This window comes from Pangasianodon hypophthalmus, chromosome 9, assembly GCF_027358585.1.
Source record: "Pangasianodon hypophthalmus isolate fPanHyp1 chromosome 9, fPanHyp1.pri, whole genome shotgun sequence".
Classification (NCBI taxonomy): Eukaryota; Metazoa; Chordata; class Actinopteri; order Siluriformes; family Pangasiidae; genus Pangasianodon; species Pangasianodon hypophthalmus.
In genome coordinates this window covers 6240512-6261160 of record NC_069718.1, presented here as the reverse complement: position 1 = coordinate 6261160, position 20649 = coordinate 6240512, and the positions used below count along the sequence as shown (strand labels likewise).

At 37.6% G+C, this 20649-nt stretch overlaps 1 long non-coding RNA gene across 1 annotated transcript; it reads left to right on the top strand.

Moving 5' to 3' along the window:
- Positions 1 to 1007: 1007 nt before the first annotated feature.
- On the top strand, positions 1008 to 7516 carry LOC128318916 (uncharacterized). The gene is made up of 4 exons (XR_008302343.1): positions 1008 to 1210; positions 4287 to 5148; positions 5608 to 5674; positions 6347 to 7516. It is a non-coding gene; the product is annotated as an uncharacterized LOC128318916 (long non-coding RNA).
- Positions 7517 to 20649: the final 13133 nt, after the last annotated feature.

The following is a 20649-nucleotide window of genomic DNA, read 5'->3' as shown; positions in this document are numbered from 1 at the left end:
TCCATTTTCTTTCCTGAACACAGAAATCTATTGAAGTCTACATTAATATTATAGTGCTGATTTCTAATTACGCCTTCAGTCATGATATTTCAGTTCAGTATTGGATTTTATTCCTTAATATTAGGCTTAATGGTTTTTTTTATATATTACAGCTTAATTTGGTCAGCCATCAATAAAGAGCTAATGGTTAAAAAAGCCCAGACTGGATCATTCACCACAACTCCATACATGCAAACCTTTTTAAAATATTAATGATCTCTTTTCAGCACACCTAATGGTCAAAAATGGGAACAACAACATCAAGCACTTAGAGTCCCATTGGGGCAGTAATCACACTGAAAAATAGGCTGTAGCAAAGGTCTCATTTTATAGCAAATAGTGGGAAATAAATACAAAAAGGGGGAAGATGCAGACAGTGTGTCTATGATGTACAGAAACATTTCTATTTCTATTTTATAAGATATAGTGGAGAGGGAAAGGGGAATTATGGAGCGGAGTGGATAATGTCCGTACATCAGAAATATGTACACACCATGGTGACCTTGTTTTCCATGCAAAGGCTGAGAAAAAGAAGAAAAACGTATTTCCCATTTCCAATGCCCTATTTTTTTTGGGCTAGTTTCAGGTCTTTTGTGTGTTTTTTGAGATGTAATTGTGATTTTGCTGAAACCTGGCAACCCTGCTTAATGATATTAGCTCCACTGTGTTCACCTCACTGGTGATGGGAAACACACCTGCTGTACTGAACACAGTTTAACAATAGTACATCTAAAACGCCTCAAAACGAGCTGTTGACTCTTAGCTGTCTATTACAGGGTTAAATATTCACTAGATATTAGCCTACAGCAAACATATGATAGCCTTTCCCAATTCGTTTTGTTTGAGGGTGTCATGTCAGTGCTGAAATCATTGCAGGACTACACTACCCATCAGCCCCTGCACATCACATGACCCCACTGATCAAACACACACTTGTTCCCAATTGCACCTAATGAGCATATTTAAGTCCTGGTTTTTGTGTCTTATCTGTTGCCTGTGTGTTGCTTGTCTTGTATACATAATTTATGTCTAGGCTCCTAGTTTTTGTGTTGTTTATTTTTGTTTGTGTTTGTGTTTGTGCTTGCATTTGCATTCGACTCCAATTCCTGACAGAGGCTATGTCATTTTTAATGTTGTCCTGCCCCAACAAGACCTGGTCACAAACCGATATGTAAGTCCTCAGATTAATAATCTGACTAGATGTTACAGTTTCAATCTGTTTGTTAAATGATCTAAACTGAGATAACCAAACATCACTCGCATGTACATGCAGTTAAGTCATATTGTACAGCCAGTAACTAAGGGTTATACTTAATAAATTGTAAGCAAATGCAATCTGAAAACTAGGTTGGGTTCAGGACAAAAAGCAACATCAGCATTCAGAAACAACACTGTGACCTCATAGTTCTTTTCCCTACAAGTTAATTAAAACAAGCACAGCAGAAGGTTATGAAGTCATACTGAGCCCTTTATATCTGACACGGAGACAGGCAGGGGTTCTGTTACAACTCTGATATCTGCTTTACTGTGGATCAGGAGAAAGGGCACGCTGTCTCAGACAGAGGAATCAAACGTGTTGAGAGCGAGTGCGGGGAAGAAAACAGGTGCGAGAACATGAGGAAGAAAAAAGGACTACAGGAGACAAATTAATCCAGTCTACACCACAGCACTGCTGAATTCTTTCGTCTGATTGGTCAGAAGGTGCTGATTCAGTTTCTATAACAGCAGCTCTGACAGTAGTTCCAGCTGTATGTCAAATCCCAGATGTATATTAATATAGGCAAAGTCCTTCTGGTAAAGTCCACTCAGCAGCCATCTTAGCAATCCTCTCATGCTGTTATTTTCAGTCATACAGGACCAGGTTCCTAGGTCCCTAAATGAAACTGACTCTTAAATCTGAAACAGATCAACAGAGTTCCCAAGTGGTGCACCAGAATTCATTCATCCTAATGTCAGTAGAGCACAAGTTCGAATCCCATGGCTAGGAGTCCAAGAGAACAAAATTGACCATGCTGTCTGGATGGGAGGAGCATACTCTCTCTCCCCAGTCCATCAGGGCAACACTAGCCATTTGGAAGCATCTGTGAACTAGTATGTGGAAGAGGGTAGATAGCACTTCCCTCTGAGTGTATTACACTGAAAAGCTGCAGTTGGCTGGCTTCATAAGTCTCAGAGTTAGCATATGCTAGCCTTTGCCCTCTGGGGTTGGTAGCTATTGTATGATAGGAGAGCTAGCTAGATAACAATAGCTAGTGTGTGGAGAGCTAGCTAGTGCCAGTTTCCACCCACTAGCTAGCTCTCCTATCACCCACTAACTAGCTATTGTATACTAGTGGGTAGGAAATGGCAAATGACCCAATTTTTAGAAAATGAAAAAAAGGAAATGGATGTTGAATAAAAATTATGTTTCAATGGAAGAATCTGATAGCTGTTTTCTGCTAAAGAACCCATTTATGTGGATTGTCTATCAAACAAGTCCCTGTGAATGACATGCATTAAACTGGCTTGTAAGTTACTATCTAGAGCAAAACCAAGTCTTATTGCTTTCTCTCTCACTTTGATAACAATATGGTCCAAATATAAAGGTCCTGTTGCTAAATTTGCAGAAATTGCCACTGAAATACAACAGAACTTGGAACCATTTGTTGAAAGTGTCAGTGGAAAAGCATTTTGGTGAGTGTGGCTGTGTCGTGATCCTCTGTGATCAGTATTCAGCACCACAGCTGATGAAGATGAGACTCACTCCATTGGGACACATTAATCCTTCAGGGATACAGTGATCTTTAAAGCTGTGTTCTCGTCTCCTGTAAGCTGATTTATAGACAACAGTGATGGCCTTAAAGTGAATCACTATTAATGTAAGGTTCAGTCCTGTTACTCTCTTCATGATTAAGCTTTTTGTGTTCTTCGTTAATGGCAAGAAGAAACATTTACTGGCACCTGTTTGCTTTTACTGTTAGCTTTTCTTCCTTATTTGCATCTATTAATCATTTGTGTGTTGCATTTGAAGGTGAATTAGTCAGCTGCTTGTGATTGATGAAGCTCTGGGACATTCTGATTTGTTAAATAAAAGCCATCCTAATACACTCCTTCAAAGGAGCTTAAAACTGGATTATATATTCCCTCTTTGCTTCTATAATAAGCTCCACTCTTCTGGGAAGGCTTTCCACTAGATTTTGGAGCGTGGCTGTGGGGATTTGTGATCATTCAGCTATAAGAGCATTAGTGAGATCAGGCACTGATGTTGGTGAGGAGGTCTGGGGTTCAGTCGGTGTTCCAGTTCATCCCAAAGGTGTTCAAGGGTTGAGGTCAGGGCTCTGTGCAGGACACTCGAGTTCTTCCACTCCAACCTTCACACACCATGTCTTCATGGAGCTCGCTTTGTGCACAGGGGCATTGTCATGCTGGAACAGGTTTCAGCCTCTTAGTTCCAGTGAAGAGAAATTGTAATGCTACAGCAGTCAAAAAACATCCTATACAAGCTTGTGCTTCCAAATTTGTGGCAACAGTTTGTGGAAGAACCACATATGGGTGTGATGGTCAGGTGTCCACATAACAAGCCAGAGGTGATAGTGGCAAGAGAAAAAACTCCCAGAGATGACATAAGGAAGAAACCTGGAGAGGAACCGGACTCTAAAGGGAACCCTTCATATTCTGGGTTAGTGTGATTATGAGTTATTACGATATATTGATGTCTTTTTATCTTTGAAATACAGGATGGACATAGTCCTGCTAGCCTATTTATACCAGGCGCTCATTTTAATTCCCTTCACAAGTGGGATAAATATTGTTCCACCCTAAAAGTCTAGACTTTCCCTCAAATGTAGTTCAGTTATCTTTAAAGCCGTGCTGTTTTCAAGCTCCTGGACATCCATCAGTTCAGTGAAAATAACCCACCCTAGGCTTCATTGGCAAGGGGTGAGAATATATTATGGCACTGGACATTGCTTTCACTAATTTATACTTATATCTACTTCCTTCCTCCTTCTGTCCTCACTGAAATTAACAAAAGAAAAAGCAATACAAAACAGAATAAAAACAGAACAAACAATAATAAAACAGAATTTATAGTCATGTCATTTATATTCATATTCATATTCATATATATATAGATTCATTAAAGACATGGTAGAAAAAAAATAACAAAATACTTTGCCCCAGACAAAGTAAATTTAGTATAGTAAACACATTGAAATGGGAGTCTCAGGAGAGTAGTTTGGATTTATTGCTCTCTGTTCTGTTTCTAGGAACCTCCTCTTCTCCAGAGACGCCCACAGAACTGAGAGACATCTGGAGGTCCAGGTCCCAGTGCCAGGGGAAACTGTTCATCAGAACCCCCTGACACCACATCAACTGTTCTCAGTTTAATCGAGAAATAGCCCATAACCCAGTGGGAACATGCCCAAAGGATTGCCTGTCCCAAAGCATGCTAGGAAGGAAGGTTGAACCGCCTTGTGAAATTCAAAAGAGCATTTCGGAGCACTCGCTGGCCTTTTAGCAAAAGGAATTCACAGTTTAGCAGAGACAATTCACACACACTTTAATAACGCGATAAGCTTGCAGACAATTTTCACAGTCCATGGATTAGCGTGCAATTTACGCCTGTGCCTGTCTCCTGCTAATCTCTCTGTTCTCTCAGTTCAAGTTAATTTGCCAGAATGGCGTGCATTAAGTGATGCTGTGCAGTGAAGTGAAATGTTCAAACTGTGCAGAGCAAGGATTGTTCATTTTTTCTAAAACTCTACCTACTGTATGAGTCAGCACAAGCCTGAATCTGATCCTTTCAATAACAAGAACATCCCTCCTTCTCTCGCAGTGTTATGAACTCTTTATCTTAGGGTTGTATTTCATCTCTCTGGAGATTCCTCCTCCATCTATTACATCTCCAAGATGAAGAGATTATGAGCTTGGGTCTGGTACAGTCCTGAATCTGAAATGCCTTATGTCTCCGTCATGGACTACGTCAAAAACTATGTCCGGTTTGGAAAAACCATAAATCTTTTTAAGAGGTGCATATTTCTACTGCTTTGAGAGATGACCTGTTACGTAATCAGATGTGGAATTTTCCCAACACACACCAGAAGAGTTCACAAGGCATTTTGATCATCTGTAAGAAAACACACTGATATGCATTGCTGGATGGTTTGGAAGTGGATTGGCTTCTGTACATCGTGTCTAGGTGTAAATGAGGTGCTATTCATGTCCCGCTGATATTACATTTACAAATATGTATGTAAAGATAAAAGACATTTTAAACACAAGTAGCCTAACATGTCCTTCACAACAACCTATGTGTGTATCTCAGATTTTAGCATTTTTGCCTGTCTCAGATCACAATAACTAGACATTACCTTCAAATATGATCATTAAAATTCTTTAAAAAATATGTTTGTTTTTTTTTTTGCATTATTGTGTGAATCCATTCAGCATCTCTTACTTGAAACATCCTTTTCCACAAGTCTGGAGTATGAAAAGTGTATATATGTGTGTATATGTATAGGTATATATGTATATATATATATTTTTTTTATCTCTATCTTATTCTGATTCTCTATCTTTCATAATCAGATTCCACAAGTCACATGTTTAACAGGAAGTTGCATCCAAATTTCTGAAGATCATGGGAAGAAGAAAAGTAAGTTCTTTATTTTCAGTGATATTGTGATATTGATTGATGAGGTCACTTTGCATGTACAACCCTGTTACACAAATTATGGATCAGAGTTATGGATATTAATAGAATTATTCATTTAAAAAATACATTTCAAGTAAATCATTAGCATGTCCGTACTGTTCTCATTCCATTAGCATTGATGCTGTTTAATCATATTTTGCATACTTGTTAATTATACTTGTTCAATAATAATAATGATGATAATAATAATAATAATAATAATAAGTAAACCCTTTTACTTTCAACCCTGTCAGTCATTTAAAGGCAAAATGTGGTGTTTTTCTTTCAGTCCTTTGAACAAAGTACACTGATGGGATCTACACTTTCCTTCTTCATTTTTCAAGCTTTAATAATAATAATAATAATAATAAACATATCTAGCTTATATAGCAATTTTCATATAGAATGCAAGCCAGGTAATTTACAGAAATAATAAATTACAAAACAAATGACTCGACAGAATAAAACATATAAAAGCTCAGTGAAAGGATTGGTTGGTGATCAGAAAAATAAGATTGTAAAAAATTGTTAGTTAGCCAAATAACTGCCCGTACTTGCATTGATCTGCTCATGCTCTAAAAAGAAAAAAACTGGTTCACTGGATCATCTGTCTCTTTTTCCATCCTGCACTAGCCATGCGACCGTCTCATTACGGTAGCCTCTGGCCTTTTCCGACAGGAACAGGAGTCATGATGTATGAGGCAGAAGAAGAGATGTTAATCAGGTTTGAACAGGATCTCCTGCTTCTGTCACAATCAATGTTATGGCTGATTATTGAGCGGTAAATCCAGCATGTGACTCCGATCAGCACAGAGAGAAAGAGGAGTCTGTTCTAGACGTGGGTCTGTGCCCTGGTTTTGACGTCCGTCTCATGCGTTTACATGTTTCTTCTAGTCAAAGTACCAAATTTTGAGTTACTGATCATCCACACATACTTAATTAACTTCCCCTGCTTTAACTGTTAATGAAGCACAAAATTATTTTTAAAAAAAAAGTTAATAAGATGATTAGTTTTACATTTGTTGTTGTTATTATTATTATATCATTTATTGTAATTTGTTTTTTTTTTCCAGAGGTGTGTATATCGTAAATATGTCACACACCAGAATAAAAAAAAGACTTCTGTGTAGGAAGCAGCTGTGTATCCTTAAAACCCATTCTCTCCTTGTTCCTTGATTCCTCAAGCACATTTTAGGAATATTTACATTCTTAAAAACTCCAGGTCCTGGGCGAAGCAAGAGAAGCCACCAGCAGGTGGAGATAAAGCAGTGAAACTGATCATCACTATCACGGAGCAACAAGGCCCATCTCTTATTCACACTTCCCCCTAATGCACACGCATCTGCATCAAGACCAAGAGCATCCCCAAATATGAGGAGGGCCTTAGGGGCTGCATTTTTTTCTTCTAAAATGTAGTTTAAACCAGATTTCAATTGTACAGATGCCTAACGTTTGAAAATAAGCTTTAACCTGAATGATCAGGATTTTGAAATACATAGATGTGCTCATTGTTGTCAACTTATTAAATTATCGTCAGCCCAGTGACTAATCTGGCGACTTTTTGAGCAGACATTAGTGACTGTCTGGCACTCGATACGGCTCTCCAGCAAACATCCCAGCTGCTGGTTATGAGAAGCGAGAGAGCAAGTTCACTCAACTCACCATCAGTGTATAAAGCCTGACTCAGTTACACTTACAAGCCAGTGTTCCCATGCACTAATCACTGATCACCGTCGTTTCCAAAGACTAATCACTGATCGAGCTTGTTCCCAATGACTAATCACTGATCATCATTCTTCCCAATGATTATTAACTGATCATCATTCTTCCCAATGACTAATCACTGATCACCGTTGTTTCCAAAGACTAATCACTGATTGAGCTGGTTCCAAATGACCAATCACTGATCAACATTGATCCAAATGACCAATCACTGATCATCATTGTTCCTAAAGACCCACCACTGATCATCATTGTTCCTAAAGACCAATCACTGATCATCATTCTTCCCTATAACTAATCACTGATCAACATTGTTCCAAATGACCAATCACTGATCAACATTGTTTCTGATATTTACTGTAATAAAAAGGTATTTAATTCAAAATCATTTTCTTTGACCATATTTCCCAATTTGATATGAAGATGATCATAATGATTCACGCACTCTGGAGTTTCTCTTCTCACGCTGTCCTCACTTTCCAGGCCAAGGTTAACAAAGGATTAGCACAATACTGAGGAGGGTGATAAGCAGGTAAGAGACAATGTCTAATGTGTTTATTTAAATCAATTCTCCTCCCCTGGCCTGCGATTACAAAGCCCCAGGCCACAGCCAATCAATCTCCATTATGCTCAGGCTGAACTGAACACAATCAGGGCTTATGATGAAGGTTCAGCTCGGGGTTTAGCTGAAGGTTAACAGGGAGCAATGCGCAATACAACAAGTGCACAGAAATGTCACAAAAATGCAGGAAGTCCATTAAAGTCTATGTGATGTAATGATGCATTAAGAAGTTGGAAAAGCACCTGACCTACACAGTCTCTAGCTAACACGCTAACAGAACATAGAACACCATTTCTTAGCAGCATGTGACCTAAATGGCTTGTTAACTTATCCTTTTGAAGCCTGATATCAGAATCAGAATCACTTTTTTAATCATCATGTGCAACTGCATGCATGTACTAGGAATATAACATGTAAAGGAATAAAACACTTGCAGGCATGCTGTTATGGGGAAATAATCAGTGACGTTCATTATTTTCCTATAACAGCACATCTTGAAGTGTTTTATTCCTTTTATCCCACAGCAACTTGCCAATGATTACACAACATATTATTTATTTATTTATGGTTACATTAAAAAAAAAAAAACAGCTTGTCATGTTGTCAAGAAACCACAAATTGTAAACTCCTCTGTCCTGAAGACTTTCCTTATACCTTTGACTTTTACAGCACTCTGACACTGGAGACTCCTTCCATTAATGTTAAATAAACGTCTCCTTACAGAAAGCATCACCATATCAACGATTACACGTTTTTCTTTCTCAACAAACAACACGGTTTTAATCTGTTTATTGTTAGTCTTAAATTATGTGCCCAGTCCACTGTACAAGTCTCTGGGTAAATTGTTACTATAGAAACAATAATGTATTGGAGTAAGTGCATTAATAAGGTCCGGAAGTATTTGGACAATGATGGAGTTTTTGTGATTTTGCCTTTATACACCACAATGGATTTGAAATAAAACAATCAAGATGTGATCGAAGTGTAGACTTTCAGCTTTATTTTAAAAGGGTCCACAAAAATATGGAATTTACCATTTAGGAATTACAGCCATTTTAAGCAAAGTACCTCCATTTTCAGGGGCTCAAAGGTATTTGGACACAGTGACATAATTGTAAATATAACCATAATTTTAATACTTGGATGAAAATCCTTTGCAGTCTGCCTGAAGTCTGGAGCCCATGGACATCGCCAAATTCTGAGTTTCCTCCCTGGAGATGCTTTGCCAGGCCTTCACTGCAGCCACCTTCTGTCGCTGCTTGTTTGTGGGTCTTTCTGCCTTCAGTTTTGTCTTCAGTAAGTGAAAAGCAGCTCTATTGGGTTGAGATCAGGCGACTGACTTAGCCATTGAAGAATATTGCATTTCTTTGCCTTCAAAAAGTCTTGAGTTGCTTTTGCAGTATGTTTACGGTCAATATCCACCTGTACTATGAAGTGGTGTCCTATCAGTTTTGTAGCATTTGGCTGAATGTGAGCAGAGAGTATAGCCCTATACACCTCAGAATTCATCTTGCTCCTTCTGTCTGCAGTCACATCATCAATAAACACCAGTGAGCCTGTTCCATTGGCTGCCATACATGCCCATGCCATAACACTGCCTCCACCATGTTTGACACATGATGTGGTATACTTTGGATCATGAGCTGTTCCTTTCTTTCACCATACTTTTGTCTTCCCATCATTCTGGTACAAGTTAATCTTGGTTTCATCAGTCCAAAGAATCTTATCCCAGAACATGGGAGGCTTTTTTAGACGTTTTCTGGCAAAGTCTAATCTGGTTTTCCTGTTCTTGAATGTTCCCAGTGGTTTGCACCTTGTTGTAAACCCTCTGTATTTACATTCATGAAGGCGTCTGTTGAATGTAGATTTTGACAATGATACGCCTACCTTCTCCAGAGTTTTCTTGACTTCTGTTGATGTTGTGAAGCGGTTTTTCTTCACCACGGAAAGGATTCTGTGATCATCCACTTTAGTTGTCTTCCATGGTCTTCCAGGCCTTTCGATGTTGTTGAGCTCACCAGTGCTTTTTTTCTCTCTTATACATTTATGTTGTTTTTTCAGCCTAATGAGGGCCTCCTTAACTTGCATTGAGATCTCCTTGGACTTCATATTGGTAGCTCGATTCGAACAGCTGCCAAATGCCAACTCAATATCTGATATTAACTCCAGACCTTTTATCTGCTTCATTTGTCTTGAAGTAACGAGGGAATGGACCGCATCTGGTCAATTAACTTCTTGGCTGTAATTCCTAAATTGTAAATGCCGTATTTTTATGGAACCTCTTAAAATAAGGCTGAAAGTCTACACTTTGATTACATCTTGATTGTTTTATTTCAAATCCATTGTGGTGGTGTATAAAGTATATAAAGTATATATAGTGTATATATAGTGTATAACAATTGTTGAAATACTTCCGGACCTAACTGTGTGTGTATTTATGTGTATGTGTGTGTGTGTGTGTGTGTGTGTATATATATATATATATATATATATATATATTTATATTTATATTTATATTTATATTTATATTTATATTTATATATATATATATATATATATATATATATATATATATATATATTTATATTTATATTTATATATATATATTTATATATATATATAAAATTATTTAACATAAAATAATGTAACCTACAGCAGACTTCCCAGAAGTACACAATTTCTTCATGCAATTAAAAGTGCAATTACCTTTACACTATAAAAATACTCAAGTACACAACCACACACTCTTACTTTTACTTAAAGTATGAATATAAATGTACAACAAAGAATCGCAAGTGAGAAATACTAACAAACAACAGCTAATCAATAAGATGATATACTAGATTTCATACCAATAGCTAGCTCTCAAGATAGAAAAATTGGGTACACACATTACTGAGGCAAAAGTGTGTGATTTAGCCATGCAGTCTGCACAATGCTAAACTGTTAGCTATACGTTTCTCTTACTTGTTAGTAACATTAACACTGTAAATAGGAAAGCGAAGTTTACTGTACACAGCTAACCTTGGCTGATTCGAGGTAAAAAAGAGACTTTTGCCTGACCTGTAGCTATAAAGCAAATATACGACTGAAGTTACTAAGAATAAGAAAGTTATTTATGACAGAAACATAAATTCTTGACGGATAGTTTTTGCATTGTGCTGATAGCACTGTTTTCATTTGGTTTCACCTTAGCACTGGGGTATCTGGTTTAAAAATCAATAGTGGACATATTGTTCATAACAGCATGACGTAATCAGTGATCATTTTAACTGAAACGTAAACACTTTGCATTAAAACTATAGTGGCGTGAAAAGAAAGGTCATGTCACAGCAAAATTTACGCCCTGACTCTTAAAATAGAGCACAATGAGAATCATAGCTATATGATTTCGCACATTGTTCCTTTTAGCTTGTGCACCGCTAATCTTTAACTGTCGTTCAGTGCAAAGAAGGGCAGATGTGTGATATGCAGTGATAGTGATCAGATCCAGCAATGTGCTGTGGTACAGTTTGTGCAGGAGGTTTTATTAGGGTCACTCTTTTCCCGTGCTAGGACTTGATGATGAACGGAAATGCCAGTGGATTCCATTGAGAATACATGATTTCACAAGATTTAGCTTTCAAGATGCCTTTGTTTGGCCTTCCTCTCTGCATCTCTGGTGCATGTAGGGGGTACCTGGAGTCCAGTTATGGACCGGACAGTCTGCTTTTGAGCTCTATTGGCACTGGTCTGGTCTGGTACTGTAGACGGAACGTTAAAATGGCACTGTATACCTGACATCTAAACGTATTCCATTTGTTCAAGTAGATGAAGTGGCGTCGTTAAGCTTCTCTCTCTCTCACTCACACACCCACGCAAGTAGCATTCTCTGCTTTGCGTTGGTGTGTATTCCACCAATCACGAGTGATCATTTCAATTGCAGGGCATTTCAAACCACTTATACCATAATACACAGGTTTCCAGCTCTGGTTCTGGAGAAACCCCCTGTCAATTATTTGTACAGCATTTGGAGTTTCAACCAAAGGTTATATTTGCTAATGAATTCTCAGACAATTAAACTGCAGTAGAACATATTATTCTAGTCTTTTTTTCCCCCAAACCACTAGACTGGATGCTGTAAAAGCCTAGAAACTGCATTTTTTAAGACTTCTGAGAGTTACAATTTGTCCACACCCATTACTCTTATCATTTCTTAGAAACATAATAATGATGTGTCAAAAAAAAAAAAAAACACATAAAATAAAGCAGAGATATTGAACTGGGAAAAAAACAACAACAAAACAAACACTTTAGAAAAAAAGAATGAGATTATTGTGGTAAAGAGGGACTGGTCTCACTGCATACAGTCATGGGTGTCTTATTAACAATCTTGATAGGATTAAACTTGGCCAGTACTTGGTTTTTAGCAGACAGTATGAATGAGCGCTCCCTGGACTTAACAAAAAAGATTTCCCACAGGACATGATGGGAATCTTCAAATGAGATTATATTACATGAGGTTATTTCTGCAGGTAATTTCATTCATTCATTCATTCATTTTCTGTAACCATCTACAGTTGGATCCTGAATCTATCCCAGAAAAACTGGGTGAGAGATGAGAATACACCCTGAATAGAATAGTCTATCAGAGTGATTTTAGAACAGGAATAAAGTACAAAAATAGCAACAAAAAGGTTTGTAATCAGTGCTTTAATTACAATCAGAAACAACAACAATGATTGTTACACTCTGCTCTTCGTAATATAATCATAACTGGGGTAGTGAAGTTGCTAACAGATAAACGTAGAGATATAATAATCCCAGTTTATGGATCTAGCAACTAACAAACTGCCAATTCATTGTAATTATGACAACAATGAGTAATGCTAATGATAATAATAATGCTGATGATAGTATAGAATTGATAGGAGTATAATACATAATGTTATAATAGAGGACTACAAATGGTTCTTTTAGAATGGATTTTTTTTCCATACTCATGAACACACAACCTGTAAAGACAGATTCAGACAAGACTGAAATCAAAAGATCATAATAAGATTTCCCCACCTCTCAATGAAAAATGAATCCCAGACAAATAGTCATTATAGTTTTTACAAACATACACCATCGATAAATATACATCAGACAGGCCATATGCTGTAGACCATTTTTTCCAGACCCAGAAACATATTTATTTTAAAAATATCAATATTCTATCAATTCAAATCTCCTCTCTACGGTAATGTGCAATTGATTGCCCATCGTGACTAACATTGTCACAGCTCTGATCTACTAAGTGTACACATCATTAACTGATGCACTTCAGAGCAATTAACTGTACTTTGAATAAAAAAGTAAAAGAGAAAAAAACTACACAAACACACATTTTTATTAGCATTGCCCATTATTGTGTGGTCTTTATATAATACTATAATGACAGTGATGTATCTGAAACACCAGTGGATGTTGTGGAAATGTAATCAGTAAAACCCTCGACACACTCTCTCCCAGACTTCCTGTTTCTAATCGTAATCAACATATGGAATCGGATCACGGCTCTCAAACCACGTTGTTGGTACTTTAAGCCCTACAGATCTTCACCTACTCCACACTCTCAGTCACCTGCTTTCTAGCTCAAATCAGCTAATTCATCTAATTCATTCATCAGATTCAGTCAACACACCACAACCCAAACACAGGGCTTCTCCTTGCGAAGTCTTGCCAATCCTGCATTACCAAGCCAGTATTCTCAATATTGTTTATTTGGTTTTGATCCTTGCTTTTGTCTTTGATAGTGATGGCAATATGAAGCTTCATGACACGTTCAAACTTTCCAATTAACCATGTTGAGGAGTGATTCATTTTTCAAGGGTTCAAGTGCTCACTAGAAGCCTCTAGTGGTCAAAAGAATAAAGGCCTGTGTAGCATGTGCAAAAGGCTGATGTATGCCATGTATTGAAAGCGTTTTTTATTATGGTTTTTTTTAAATCATAGTCTCGATTTGATCTTTAAAAAATATGCGTCAGATATCTCTTCTGTATGTTGATGCTTGTGATGCTATTAGTTGAACATACTATAGATTGTTTTGCTATAGGATATTGTTGTATGTTTGTAAGATTAAAATATAACAGTGGTTCTCAAAGTGGGGTCTGTAAAGCATAGTCAGGTGGTCTGTTTTTTTTTTTTCATTCCTTTTGTAGTGTGCTGGCAATCACAACCCACTACTATCATTATAATTAATTATAAGTTACTATATTTATTTTATTGTTAGCCTTTTTGACTATTGTCACATCCAAAACCTGAATAACTCAAAAGCGAATAGGCCAACAGTATAAATAATGTCAACTTGGACCTAATGTATTCCTTTAGCAGAAATTTCAGGAATAAAAAGCTCTAAGGCTAAAATAAATATCCACAATATTTTTGTACATGTTTAAATAATGAGTCTAATATTTGAATAGTTGGATTATGTTCTTCATTCTTAAAGCAACCCCAAAATGAGGCTTCAGTGATCATTAGTGACATTATTACAGCAACACAGGCATCAGACCTTCAAAGCTCTGGGCCTAGCATAACATAGCTAGTCCTTGACGTTTGCTTTGTTGTGTCTGCATTAGCCATTTTGCCTATTTTAACTATTTGCCTTCTGGCAATTATAATCAGCCTTTATCTCCACTTCAGTCTCCGCTTCAATGATGTTCAACTTTCATAAAATTGCTGCAAAATTAAATATGACCCAGACAACCAGCTAATGTTTTGCCAAGACTTACTGTGATAAGTGTAAACTAGAAAGCAACAAAAGATGCCATTTTGTGATTGGGAATTTAAAACAAGACCATCAACATGTTTGGCTAGTGAGTTTGGAAAACGACTAGCCAGAGTGGTTGATAAGATCAAATCTAGGGGGCATGTAACTCTGTGTAATCACCTGACACTGCTGTCACTGATAGGCTGCATGAATCTATAGGCTGAGCTGGAAAGAAATCAGCCCCAGTGTTGCTTCTTCACTCCGTTCTGTGTATTTTTCTCACACTGTTGGTGGTGCTTTTGAGCTTGTTTCCACAAAAGTCCAGATTAATACATTTTAAGGCACTTGTTAACAGCGTACAATGTACAAGACAATGTAGATGCCAAAAATTTACCTTATTTTAGTGTTTTTTTTTTTTATTATTTAAAGTGAGCGAGGACTTAGCCCTGCTCACTCATTAAACCAGCTGGTCCTGGTAGTGAAGGAGTTTGTTAGCATGTAGCTAGTTTGGTTTTATTTCAGTGCTAAACTGAAAGCAGCTGTTACAGCCTCGAGAGGGAGAAAGAGAGACAAGTCCATTATCATCCTGTTCCTCTTGCCGATCTGCAATTCTATGCACTATTGAAGCTGCAGCCACTGGGAGAAATGCAGGCTCACGAGTTTACAGCTGGTCATGGTAACCACCAAAGAGCATCACCTGGGTCTCGTCTCACCCTCAACCCCAATATAAGTTCTAGTGTTTCTGCACCTCACTGTCAAGCTTTTGTTGTTGTTGTCGTGTTCATGTATTGTTGTGTGTGCCACAGCCTAGCGCTTAGTCTACGTGTTTTGCCTAACATCCCTTGTTTTTGTTCATGATCCTTGTTTTCACAGTTTTCTTGTTTGTTTTGCACTTTATTTCAATAAATCTGCACTTGCATCCACTGCTGCCTCTACAAAATCACTCACACAGCTACCTTAACAAGAGGGACATTCAGACTCACTGCCATTTTTACATTTGTGTTATTTATTTATTTATTTACAAACCAGACGTGGGTGTGGCTTTAAGTGTGAAAATGTACGTTGCTGTAAGTTTATATATTTAGTGTCATTTCTGTACTGTACTACTACTATTATTACTCCTACTACTACTCCTCCTCCTCCTACTAATGCTACTACTACTATTAATAATAATAATAATAATAATAATAATAATAATGTTGATGGCAGATACCTCTCAGTGTGATTTAAACCTGCTATAATCCTCCTCGCTAAAACACTGGACCTCCTCCTCCTCCTACTACTACTGCTACTACTACTACTGGTATTACCACTCTTCTTCTTCCTCCTCCTCCTCTTCCTCCTATTACTACTACTACTGCTTCTACTATTACTGCTATTACTACTCTTCCTCCTCTTCCTCCTCCTCGTACTACTACTACTACTATTACTGCTGCTACTACTACTCCTTCTACTCCTCCTATTACTAATTCTCCTCCTCCTACTACTATTACTGCTGGTACTACTGCTACTACTATTACTGGTATTACCACTCTTCTTCTTCCTCCTCCTCCTCTTCCTCCTATTACTACTACTACTGCTACTACTATTACTGGTATTACCACTCTTCTTCTTCCTCCTCCTCCTCCTCCTCTTCCTCCTATTACTACTACTACTGCTACTACTATTACTGCTATTACTACTCTTCCTCCTCCTTCTACTACTACTACTATTACTACTGCTACTCCTTCTACTCCTCTTCCTCCTCCTCCTCCTACTACTACTATTACTGCTGCTACTACCACACCTACTCCTCCTCCTCCTACTAGTATTACTAATACTCCTCCTACTACCATGCCTTCTCCTCTTCCTCTTCCTCCTACTACTAATACTCCTCCTCCTACTCCTACTACTACTATTAATAATAATAATAAAACGAGGACAAACCGATACAGAAATAGCTTCTACCCTGTAGCTATACAATCTGTAAATGCCAAATGACAGTGTATGTTCATGCCAAACTGTAAAATGTTTTGCATTTGAAGTTTGGAATTGAACTGTGCAATTTTCTGAAAGTGCAATATTTCAACTCTGCAATATCTCTTTGTTGGTGCAATATTTTAACTGTGCAATATTCTTTTTTATTTATTTTATTTTTATTTTTATCTGCACTGAGAGTACTCACTCAATTTCGCTGTACATTCATTGTTACAATGACAATAAAGAATTGCTTACTTAATAATAATAATAATAATAATAATAATAATAATAATAATAATAATAGATATCTCTCAGTGTGATTTAAACCTGCTATAATCCTCCTCACTAAAGCACTGGAACTCATATTAAATTTGTTCATATGCAGTTTGATAAATGAGGTCCGTTGTGTTTGAACGCACACACTGGAGATGAGCGACTACACACACTATAAACCCAGAACAAACAGAAAATCTCACTGCGTCTCTGGAGTCCCTCACTCCTCTGCGCTGTGTGTTTTTATCCTGCTATGGTAACTCCTTAAACTCTTCAGGACTCGTCACGGATCCAGACTTCCTTCCCTCACTCTCAGAACTCCATACAGTACACTGTTAGAAAAAAATCTAAAAATTAATGGCTATTAGCTTCCAAAAAAAAAGTTTTCTACTTCGTATGCTTTTCGTGTTTTCATTTAGTTTATCTCTCTGTCCTTTCCTTGCTTTCCTTCTCCCTTTCTTCTTCATTCTCGTTCTTTCCTTCTTCTTTCTCTCATTTCATGCTCTATATCTTTCTGTCATTTGTTTAGAAATTTTTTTAGAATTGTCTCTCTCCTTTTCTTTCTCAATTTATCCATTTTTCTTTCTATTGTTTCTCTCTATCTTTTTCTCTGTTGCTGTCTTTCCTTTTTCCTCTCTGAGGTTCCTAAACCCCTCTTTTAACTTTTTGTCTCTTGTCCTCTAATTTTTTTTTTCTGTCCTCACTTACCTCTTCATTTTCTTTCTCTCTCATTACCTCTCTGTTACATTCTCTTTCATCTTATCTTCCTCTGATCTCTTTCACTTTCTTTTGAACATTTGTGTGATGTGTGTGTGCGTGTGTGTGTGTTATACCATTGTGCATTACTACATATCTTTATTTGAGCATTAGAAGAGTGTGTGTGTGTGTATGTGTGTGTTATACCATTGTGCATTACTACATGTCTCTATTTGAGCATTAGAAATGTGTGTGTGTGTGTGTGTGTGTGTGTATGCATGTGTGTGTGTTATTCCATTGTACATTACTACATGTCTTTATTTGAGCATTAGAAGAAGGGTGTGTGTGTGTGTGTGTTTGTGTGATATACGATTGTGCATTACTACATGTCTTTATTTGAGCATTAGAAGTGTGTGTGTGTGTGTGTGTATGCGTGTGTGAGTGTGTGTGTTATACCATTGTACATTACTACATGTCTTTATCTGAGCATTAGAAGTGTGTGTGTGTGTGTGTGTGTGTGTTATACCATTGTATAGTACCACTGTGTCTGTATTTGAGCATTAGAAGTGTGTGTGTGTGTGTGTATGCGTGTGTGAGTGTGTGTGTTATACCATTGTACATTACTACATGTCTCTATTTGAGCATTAGAAGTGTGTGTGTGTGGGTTTGTGTGTTATACCATTGTATATTACTGCATGTCTCTATTTGTGCATTAGAAGGATGTGTGTGTGTGTGTGTGTGTTCCAGATTCCTGATCCAACGATTCTGTAGCAAAATCCTCAGAACCTCATCTTCCTGTTTGGAGGTTAATCAAGCAGAACATATATTTTTGCTTCGATGCAGCAGAAATCAAATATGATCTGTGTGTAAACCTGCTGTTTTTGGTGTGTCTTAACACTCCGCATTGTTCCACAGTGTGTGTGAGTCGGGAGAGGAGTGTGTTGTTTCATCAGTGTCTTTAAAGTCAGAGCGCTCTTGTGTGCATGCATGGCCTTATTTCCCAACGCTGACTGACAGAACGCTCGGCTTTGAAACTGAAATGCAGAGTGCCAACACTTCTGTAACTGTCTCACCGCTGTAGCGTTAATGATCTCCCGTGATATCTGCCTTCCTCTGATCGTGTGTGTGTTTACATCGTTCTTGTGTTTTGATGCAGTTTTCTGCTCCACTGATGTGTGAATATTCTCTGTGCGTCACTGACAAACCGTAGCGTATTAAAAAATAATAACTTTAAGCTTGTTTATAAAACACATTTCACACATATGAGACATGACACAAAGCAGAGAGAGACACTGAGTCTCCCGTTTATCACGAAAAACAAAACACAACTCCCTGAAAATATGCGCATTTTTAATGAAAATAAATATAAGGTAAACACCTATAAACATGAATAAAAAATCAAACGTAATGGCAGAAGTAAGTAATATGATACTTAGAGAAATGGTGTTATAAGAAAATAATGTGGGTTCAAAGTAAACGTGTGAATAATACGTCATAAATAATACCATGAGTCTTATGTGTGAAAGTAAGTGAATAATAAACACACACGCACATGAAAATAAATGAATCAATTGTGAAAAAAAGAAAAAAAAAATCATGTGAAAAATACATGAATCATGTTTACTCAGAACCTCATCTGCATTCATGAAATTTTTAGATATCTTAGCAAGTAAAAATATCTTTTATTCTTTTAAAAATTATTAAATTCTCTTTGTACATTGGTTTTACAGATATACAAATATACAATATAAGATTATTAATCTTATTTCTAGAACATTTTGAAATCCTTTCAAGCTTGACATTTTCTTGCAGATAATTTTGCTTATTTCATAATTTTAGCCTTTATTTCTAGAAATTTCAGGATGAGATTTCGGAAGAATCTAGAATTTTAAGCTTGAACTGTGTAAATATGTCACCTTGCACCTCCAGGGTTGGGGGTTTGAATCCCGCCTCCACCCTGTGTGCATGGAGCTTGCATGTTCTTCCCGTGCTTCAGGGGTTTCCTCTGGGTAATCTGGTTTCCTCCCCTAGTCCAAAGACATGCGTTGTAGGCTGATTGGCGTTTCCAAATTGTCCATAGTGTGTGATGGTGCCCTGAGGTGGGTTGGAACCCAGTCCAGGGTGTCCCCCACCTTGTGCCCTGAGTTCCCTGAGATAGGCTCTGGGCCAGAATCTCCAGGTTCTGCGTAAGATAAGTGGTGCGGAAAATGGATGGATGGTGGATGGATGGATGGAGGATCTTTGACTCTAGTTGCAGAATCAGCCAAAATCTCCAGAAGAACTTTGGCAGGTTCTCCAAGATGCTTAAGAAACCTTTTATCTGCTTTATTTTATAAAAGTGTAAAACAGTGCACCTGAGAGAACTGATGCAGTTTTAAAGACAAATTGTAGTCATGTCAAATTCTGATTCTATTTATTTATTTATTTATTTTACTGTTCACTTGCATAAAATGCATAAAATGACGCTATCCCTCAGTAGCTGATGTTGTAGTAGTAACAGTGAGTGGATATAAATCACAGCATTCGGGACGGAGCAGAGCAGATCTGCAGGGCCGTATGTGGACGAGCTCTTTCTGGTCACCAGCTGTTAAAGTGTCTCCATCTAGAGGTTAACTAGTGCGACTACAATAACAGACCTCATAGCTTCACTGAGCAAGATGCCTTATAAGCTTCACTGAGGCTGGGTGTTTGTTTGAATTTTATTCTGTTATAGTTTATGTCTCATGGATCTGCTGTACCATTAGCTCCTTCATGAAGCGTGTTTTTCCTTCTGTGGCATTGTTTTTCCTCTGCATCTCTTTCTCCTCCTTTACACTGCGCTGTCTCGGTGTGTTTGCACACACAGACAGAAAGGTCGTGGAGGTCACGTACTCATATCCGCTCTACAAACACTGATTCACTTTCAGCAGCACAATGAGAGAGCAGAGGATTCTGGGAGATAGACTGCACTGGATTGTGTCACTGTGATAAATATCGGAAAATCTGCAAGAT